General features: G+C 30.9%; 1 long non-coding RNA gene across 1 annotated transcript; it reads right to left on the bottom strand.

Annotated features, from left to right (window-relative positions):
• Positions 1 to 340: 340 nt before the first annotated feature.
• On the bottom strand, positions 341 to 5149 carry LOC141628167 (uncharacterized). The gene is made up of 2 exons (XR_012537103.1): positions 4868 to 5149; positions 341 to 856 (listed from the first exon to the last, which is right to left on the bottom strand). It is a non-coding gene; the product is annotated as an uncharacterized LOC141628167 (long non-coding RNA).
• Positions 5150 to 9222: the final 4073 nt, after the last annotated feature.

The following is a 9222-nucleotide window of genomic DNA, read 5'->3' as shown; positions in this document are numbered from 1 at the left end:
ACAAGGTACTTCAATGTAAATATTATATAGTTTTGGTTAAAAGTATAAATTTAGAGAATATTAGAATATGGCGAGTTTCCTTAAATAAACGGGTCCCACTTATGGTATTAATTAGTATATAAATATGTTAATTATTTAACATACATAAATATAATATAAGTATATGTTATATTTTGGAAACTATTTAAAGGTAAGTAAATAAATTCAGATTTCCAAAAAATATAATATTCCATAATTCATTAGATTTGTAATTTAATTAGTAAATAATAATGATTCCTCTTAAATAATATTCTAATTGTTGTGAAATAAAGACAAGAGATAATTATAGAGAGAAGGTAGAGAGGAGAAAAGACAGACCGAACTGTATTCTTATTCCATTATGAGGGGTATATATATACACATACAATAGGGTAGAGTTTCCTTAATACAATAATTCTAGAATATCCTAATATATGGACATCCATATAATATTACATAATAATATTTCATAACACTCCCCCTTGGATGTCCATCACTGAAGAACATGCCTCGTTAAAAACCTTACTAAAAAAAACCCTGTGGGAAAACATTAGAAAGGAAAAGAGTACAATATCTTCTAAACACGCATGACAAGCTGCCTCGTTAAAACCTTTCCATGGAAAACCCAGTGGGACAAAACCACGGATTAGGAAAAAGAGTACAGCGCGTGCCTACTCCCCCTGATGATTACATAACTTGATAAATCTTGAAATGATCCATGATTTGACATAATTTCTCGATTGTTGAAATATAATTCATCTTCGTTGATAACTTGATATCTTCAATTAGTAGAAATTCTTGATAACTTCAATCGTCATACTTCATCGGATCTCACAATCTGGATATGATCATTTCATAATAACTCTTGAATCTTCATTTCAAATAATACCTCCATAGTTATGATGGAGTTTCTCCTCAATATATGACATAGCATTATATGTCCAAAATAATTGTTATTGCAACATTAAAGACAATCATGACTATAGCGTAATAATGCGCGTATAGTGCTACCTCGTTAAAAACCTTGTTAGAAAAAACCCGTTGGGACAAAAAACCTAATCGAAGGAAAAAAGAGTGTAGCCATCATTCCTTAATTCCTTTATTAAGGAGAATCAATCTGATATATAATTATTGAATAAATCATCCAATTCCTTTGAGCGATTTTCTTTGCTAAACCATATATGTATGGATTGACATTTTTCATCGTAGATTTTCACTACATTATTCTAATCGTTATGATACTTCTGGACCATAAACTAATTTCACATGCTTAGCAAAAAGCTCATTCAATATCTCAAACTTCAGGCTGAGACAATAACTTTTCAAATAAACTCTATAGGAGTTTTGATGTTCCATTTTGGAATTAATCACGATATCTTTCAATCGTATAGTAGAGGTTTATGTATCATGAGTTTTCAATAACTCAATTGATCAACCATTAAAAATTGATGATCATTTATAAGAGGCTCCTACAGGGAGCTATCCTCGTTGGAGTATCTCGTAAGATAACATTTCTCCTTTTTTAAACACTTATCCATTTAAAACAATATTATAAAACATGTTCATACATATGATATAAAACTAATTCTAAATGACAATTATATAACAACGCAATAATTTACATAAAATAAAACTAATTAATATGCAAATGATGAACTAAATCTCTAAATGCACATGATGATGACTCGATAATGCAAACTGTACAGTTTCCTTTTCCAATATTCATAACTTCAATTGACTTTAGGTCAATAGTTGGACATCTAGTCCATGAGCTCATTTATAATCATAGATTATATGTCGACAATCAAAATTGGACTTATTTATAAGATCCCCATTATCTAGTCCATTATATTCCGCGCGCAAATGCATATCGGTTCCTTAAATATATCGATATATAATTTCAACATCTCGTGATATTGTCAGTACTGAATCAGTGATATCTGAATATATTTGGTACCATTTCTTTTCTATATAGGCCATCTATTATCATTCAGATATCTATGCCACTTCTGGGACATCCAACTTTATTTACTCCATAGGAGTACCAACTGCCAAACTTGCCATTTTCTTATTACTAGAAATATGTGAACCGATATGACTCTCACACTATATTTCACGTGTGCTTTATTGTTCAATTTGGCAAGAATGTAATTTTTCATTACATATTTTTCTATGACTAATGTATAGCTCGCTATACCACATATAGGGCTAAACTGTCTATAATTAAATCATAGATTTTAATGTAACATATCACATTTTGATAAGGTGATAAAAGTGGTATCATAATACATCTTCATAACCAAATGAATACCATCATTTCTAATTCCATGAACCTCTACTTGATGTATTTCATATTGAAAACAAACCACTGAACTTCAGGTTCAGTTGGGGATAATTTACTTGTTTGTTTTTACCAGCTTTTCCTTATCATTCTTCCCCTAAGGTGGTAAAAACCATAACCACCTTAGACCTTAATTTCTCATATCACCGATAAGAATTTATATGAGCATTTTTGTACATTAACAAAATCTTTCGGGGAGTAACATATAATGCAGTTGGATTTTAAATGTGCTGAATCACAATGTCCAATTTGGAGACCAACGATTCCATATAATAATTAAACTGTGATCTCCAATATCAAATATACTCAATTTTCGTGTAGTGTCTTGCCCCTTTAATAAATTTACACGAGAGAGTTTCAGCACTTATACTTTGCTTAGGATAAACTTCAGGTTTATCAAAACGGGTATAATAAGAACCCGGATGGCCTTACTATGTCACATCTGAATTATTTCATGTCAACTTTCTAAGAATCCGGCCAGATAAATGATGTGACATTGAACACAACAGGTGTCTCATATATGCAGGCAAGACTGATCAATGTTCCTTCAGGGAACATAACTATATTACTGTTTTGAAAGTGAGATTATCTCTCTAACATTCCATGATATTATGATAATCGTGTATACTTCTGGTATACAACTTCTATTTATGGAACCAATATACATTTTGTCATGAGTTTTTCAAAAACTCAGGTATCATTGATAAATAATCTGTATAATTATGCACATGAACAAGCAATAACATTAAAACGATATTAATTCAAGTTTATTATAATAACATTAATGAGGTCTTATATACCCATAAAAATTATTTAATCAACATATAAATCCGTACCTACCAGGAATCTCGCAAACATAACTTCATATTGCTTAATTCATATGAGTTGATTCAAGAACAAAATAACTCGAAACCCATCATCAATAACAAATAAATACCATCATCACATGCGTGGGGCAATCAACTAATCACGTAATACACATGCAGCGGTTAGTGGTTACTAACTTTGTGATTTTTGCGAGAATGTTTAGTAAATGTATTATGTATGCATACTTAACTATACTCAACTAAAAAAAATCATCTTATATAACGAATGATAAACATGTATTGCACAAGACTAGTTTTGAAGTATACGTAAGCAATCATCTTAATTTACTCAACTAAAAGTCATGAAGCCATGCACACATACCAAGATAAAATAAGACTGACACATACAAGATTATTAGAACTAATCAGGTCAATTACACGGCCACAAGTGATACACATCATATTCATTCGCTATAATTTGTGATTAGAGACCTTTGTAAACCACTAAAACATAAACAAGATGAACAAGAATATGCAAGGATATACCTACTTTGCGAACTAAAATCAAACAAACGAATGACCATAATTAATAAAGGAAAGAAATTTATGAGTACAGTAAAAATAAACTATGTAAAATTATCTTATGTACGAGTAATGAATGCTTTTCGCGAGAACAAGAACCATTACGCATAAATTTAACTAGTAATAATTTCCAACATTGTGAACTTCGGGCCATAATCAAAATTTTCAATTGTATATCTTTTCTTCCTTTCTTATATTGAAATTTCAAGTGTATATGAGTCTCACATTACTTTTCAAGAGATATTTTCTTTCAATATTTTTTTTTAAGGCTCACATCGTATATTAGGCTCAATTAGGGCCTCTTTCCTTAGCTCCCAAAATACCACACTAATAAGCTCAATTATTTAGGCCGCAATATTAGGCTTATCGAAACGCGATATACTTGATCTCTGTTACAGAGAGAGTCTTTATGAGATGTCACATTCACTCAAGGAATGAATCAAATTTCATATCTCGTTATACTGTTCAACTTCAGGTGAACAAGAATCAATTCGCAAATAAATTTGTCTTTCATAACGACCGCTTTAAATTGAACAGCGGTTCATATACTCATAGACGTGGACTTTTGGCCACTTACACTTATACAATATGAATATATTGTATTGATGATACGGTGTTAAATAATTACACACCTATAAAACTTTGAACTTCGGGTCAAAGTCATTATTTGGACATATCTGCTCATCTTTATAAAAAGAATCTTTGAAACTTCAAGTCCCAAATTATACGATATATCCTTTCCAAAATTTGGATCGTTTTCTGATTAAACTTTTCATTATTAATACTAATAATCAAACATGTCGAAGCATAGACCGTGTATGTCTGTCTAATTCTTCCATAAAGTGGAAATGCATCTAATTCATGCACATGATTCTACGCATAATTCATAGCCGTCTAACAATAGGGTTCCTTTTTTTTTCTTTGGTAAGTAGTCTTATGATTGTAAAACAAAGATAATAAGTACGAGAACAATAAATAAATTGAATCAATGAATTGTATCCGAATCGATTGATTATGTTCCATGATTTCATAGTATTGCTTTTATACTAATTGCTTGCTTTTCATACTATTGTTACCATATGTGTTGTTAACAACCATAAGTAATAACGAGTGAACGTACCTGATTAAAATAAATAATATACTAAGATCTGATATGAACCTCCGATTATCAGATCTGATTGATGTAGAAATAATAATAATAAGGACAGTTAGAGACTCGTGCTGATAACGTGTTGTGAAATAAAGACAAGAGATAATTATAGAGAGAAGGTAGAGAGGAGAAAAGACAGACCGAACTGTATTCTTATTCCATTATGAGGGGTATATATATACACATACAATAGGGTAGAGTTTCCTTAATACAATAATTCTAGAATATCCTAATATATGGACATCCATATAATATTACATAATAATATTTCATAACACTAATTTGATATTTCAGATTTATTTAAATATATAACTCTAATACAACTAGATAATCAACTATTATGATAGTAACCTTCCATGTGAGTAGTAAAAGCAACAATAATATATAGCAACGAGAGTAGTGAAAGTCATACTAGCAGCAACATGAGTAGTGAAATTAACAATAATAAATGCGGGAGTAGTGATAGAAAAAATAATGACGGCGGGAGAAGTGAAAGTAATAGTAGTCACAACACATTTAATGAAAGTAACAGTAAGAACAACGGAAAGAGTATGAAAAATTAACTAACAATTCGATTTTAAGAAAATATTAATTTATTTAAATATACGAGCTTGACAAAACTAACGGGTTAACCGTAAAAATAGCAGGAATAGTAAAACAAACAATAGTAACCAAAGAAGTAGTGAACGTAATAGTATTAACAGGGGATGTAGTGAAAGTAATAATATTAACAGCGGGAGAGGTGAACGTGTCTCATAATTTGTTGATTAATTTTACCTCTCATCATAATTTTAATATATAAATTGTAAATGTATGTGTTAACCAAATTTAGAGAAATCATATTTCATAGAAAATAAAATTTAAATGTTAAATAAAGGTAGCCCGGGCGTAGCCGAGCATCAAACCTATACTACATATTAATTCCAGAAACCAAGGGATTTCAATGTAATTAAAGAAATTTATACAAATTAATTATACTATATAATTTTAAATCACTAGCACTATGCGATGGACCTGAACAAGGGACTTCAATGTAAATATTATATAGTTTTGATTGAAGTTTAATTTAGAGAACACGGAATATGATAATTTTCCTTAAACTAAATATACCCCACTTATGGTATTAATTAGTATAAAGATGTTAATTATTTTAACATAAACAAATATAATATAAGTATATTATATTTTGGAAACTATTAAAAAGTAAATAAATCAAGCTAGATTTCCAAAAAATATAATATTCCATAATTATTTCTACTTAATTAATTTAATGTATATATGTAATATATTTAAATGCATATATGTAATATATTTTATTTTGAGTAGTGAGAGTAATAAAAGTAACCTTAATTGGATACTTAAAGAGTAAAAGTAATTCTGTTAGTAGTGAAAAGAATTGTAATAACATTCGATATAGTAATATGATAGTAATCACTCATTTGAATAGTCAAAGTAATAATATTAATAGTGAGCGGGAGTAGTGAAAATAACAGAAGTAACAACGGGAGTAATGAAATTATCAATATTAATGTACAAGTAGTGAAAGTAACAATAATTAGGTAACAATAATTACGGCGGGAGTAGCGAAAGTAAAAGTAATAATAACGAATGTAATAAAAGTAACAATTCTAAGAACAAAAGAAAGTATATATGAAAAATTAGCTAAGCAATCGATTTAAGTAAAATATTAATAGCGGGAGTTGTTGTCTCTTAATTTATTTCACTGTAATTTTAAGATATACTCCGTATCATACAAAAATATATTAATGGGATTTATGGGTTATGCAACTTTAAAATAGTTTTAATTAATTGAAAATATATTTCAATGCTAAATACAGGTAGCCCGGGCGAAGCCGGGCACCCATACTAGTTATAATAATAAGGTTAACTGATATGAGTAGAATTTGAAATTCGGTGCCTTTTAGGATACGTGATTTACCTTGTGACAGATAAGCAAATAGTGACCTGATTTGATAACAAGACACGAATCCGACACAAAGCCGATTAAGACATTTTAACTCATTTAAGTAATTGGATCGGCAGTAATGTTGGAGTATATTACGGTATATGGCAATATGTACCGTAATCGTAATAATATTATTATTGATTTGAATAGTATGGAGTATCTTTTAGAATATTCTAGGTTTAGGTTTACAAACTGATTAGACCATCCATAAGTTTCTCCCTGACAAAGTGGCAATCTAAGTCAATATGCTTAGTCCTTTCGTGAAAGACAGGGTTTTTGGCAATGTGGATGGCTGCTTAACTGTCACATTTGACAGGTATAGGAGCTAAATGTGGAACCTCCATTTCATAAAGTAATCTGCTTAACCAAGCAAGTTCTGCAGTGAGCCTGCGTAGGGATCTGTACTCAGCTTCTGCAGTTGATAATGAGACTGTCTGCTGTTTCTTTGATTTCCACGATAATAAACTTCCTCCCAGAAAAATAACAAACCCACTAACTGACTTTTTTGTATGGGAGCAGGAGGCCCAGTCTGCATCACAATAGCCTTCCAAAGAAAAAATTTGTTTATTGTTGAATAAAATTGCCAACACGGGTAATTTTGACGTGTTAGTTTGATACAATTTGAGAAGTTAACAACGATGAATGGTTTTTCGAGTTCATCAGGGTTCGGAAGGGTGAAATAAGGACCCTCCATTTGCAGTCGGCACGAGTAATCAATATCTATCTATCTATCTATATTAATAAAGGAAGCTTTTTTCGAGCGTTTATAGAGAGTCCAATATTTATAAACTTCTTAAATTTAAAATAAATATAAAATTTTAACAAAAGATAAAGTTTCAAATACTTCTATTAGACGTACAATTGAATTGAAACTCCAACTTCTAATCTAAGGCTATTTATACTCCGTATCATCACCCTGCATTATTCCATATCATTGTCATTATGATTATTAGATATGTATTAATTTAGTTAGGCAACAATTCAGCATATGTTCATTATAATTTTATTCATTGTTGTTGTATTAATATGCACTACACTATCATTTAGAATAATAATATTTGTTATTAATTTTATAATTTGTTGTTTGATTACAGGTTTTATGGTGTACACTAACTTGAAGATGCTAATAAAAGCTACGTCATTAAGGTTTGATTTTGTATTATAAACTCCTTAGTTATTTAATGTGTTAGTGCTCCGTCGTATGGTACGCAATTTGTTACAATTTTAATTTTATTCTAAAGTGTATTTTTTATGTAAAAGAAATATAGATAATTTCATTGTTGATAGAATTCAGCGCATTCACATCTAGGTGATGAAACATCGCTTAAGATTACCTGTGAGTTTTTATACATGTTTATACATGCGTGCGGCTTGCGCAGTTGCGTGAGGACAATACAAGGTTAGACTCCTGATCGATATTATTTATTTGGACAATTGGACTACCGATGTTATTTGTATATTCTCTTAAGGATTTGTGCTCATATATAGTCACATCCATCATCATTGTACTCGATAATGTCAAAAGAATTTGAGAGATCTGGTTTTGAAAATTCGTTTGTGACCCTCCATTATGAGAGCGGATTTCCTGTCCCATTTTGTGTTCCATCTTGTATCCCATTATCCCTTCTTGTGACATATCATTAGTTTAATGGGAATTATTGCCATTTTTATTATGTGATGGATGATGTGTCGTAAGATAAAGGTAATGGGACAGGAGATGGGACACAGAAGTGGGACAGGAAAACGAAATTGCAGATTTGCAGGACTCACATCTGGAAATTTAAATAGCAATATTATGCACATAAAATTGAAGTTTGATTATATCGTGTTAAATTAATTAGTCACCCGATTGCACTCAAACTGAAATAAATTTCCTCCGGTCCTCCGGACTTCTAAATATAACGCATGATTTTATTTAGGTTTTTATGGTCATATATCCCTTAGTGCACTGTTTTGTATAAACAAATTGGGAGAAAAGGTTAGTTTATTTATGTTCCGGGTGTAATTCCAGAGCAGTTATACGTTACCACCCGTGCTTGTAGAGTGACGTCTTTAGTTGGATCCTCCTTGCGGTCTCCTGAAACGATTGAACAAACTGAGGGCTCGGCTTTGGGCCGAGCGAACTCACTCCGACGCTCAAGTCAGTAAACTTAGAGAGATAAGTTGTTGTTACTTGGTGAAGTATATATTGTAGAGAGATAAGGAAGATATTACCAGATGAATAGTGATTCTTAGGTTAAATTGTGGATCTCCTCCTCAATGAGAGTTGAGGAGTATTTATAGACTTTCACCTTTTGTCACGTAGTGGCCAAGTGGCCAAGTGGCTAGCAGGTGGAAAGACTGATCTACCCCTCGGCCG

The sequence above is a fragment of the Silene latifolia genome, chromosome 2, assembly GCF_048544455.1.
Source record: "Silene latifolia isolate original U9 population chromosome 2, ASM4854445v1, whole genome shotgun sequence".
Classification (NCBI taxonomy): domain Eukaryota; kingdom Viridiplantae; phylum Streptophyta; class Magnoliopsida; order Caryophyllales; family Caryophyllaceae; genus Silene; species Silene latifolia.
Note: the sequence above shows the minus strand (reverse complement) of the source record. Positions and strands in the feature narration are given on the sequence as shown.